The 443-nt window shown below is 50.6% G+C and overlaps 1 protein-coding gene across 1 annotated transcript in view; it reads left to right on the top strand.

Annotated features, from left to right (window-relative positions):
- The window catches only part of LOC105448529, a 2,132-nt gene that overhangs the window by 1,207 nt on the left and 482 nt on the right, over positions 1-443 (top strand). The gene's annotated exons all lie outside the window — the stretch shown is intronic.

Raw genomic sequence — 443 nt, 5'->3', positions numbered from 1 at the left:
CGCGCCCGCGACCTTTCAACGCTTCTTGACAAATTAATTGGTCCGGAAATGGAGCCGCACGCGTTCGCGTATTTAGATGATATAGTAATCGTGACTCCGACATTCGAGGAACATCTAGAATGGTTAGAGCGAGTTCTGAATAAAATTTCGTCTGCGGGTCTTACAGTTAACCCTGATAAGTGCGAATTTTGCCGAGCGCAAGTTAGATATCAGGGATTCGTCGTGCGGCGGGACGGCCTAACTGTCGATCCCGAGAAGGCGCGGCCGATCCTGGATTATCCCGCGCCGCGTGATATTAAGCAATTACGTCGGTTCCTCGGCATGTCATCGTGGTATCGTAGATTTATTCCGCACTTTGCCACTGTCAGCGAACCGCTTACGAGATTACTAAAGAAAGATCAGCGCTGGGAATGGGCGGACGACCAGAACGTCGCTTTTGAAAC

Source organism: Wasmannia auropunctata, unplaced genomic scaffold (assembly GCF_000956235.1).
Source record: "Wasmannia auropunctata unplaced genomic scaffold, wasmannia.A_1.0 LD336085.1, whole genome shotgun sequence".
Classification (NCBI taxonomy): domain Eukaryota; kingdom Metazoa; phylum Arthropoda; class Insecta; order Hymenoptera; family Formicidae; genus Wasmannia; species Wasmannia auropunctata.
Note: the sequence above shows the minus strand (reverse complement) of the source record. Positions and strands in the feature narration are given on the sequence as shown.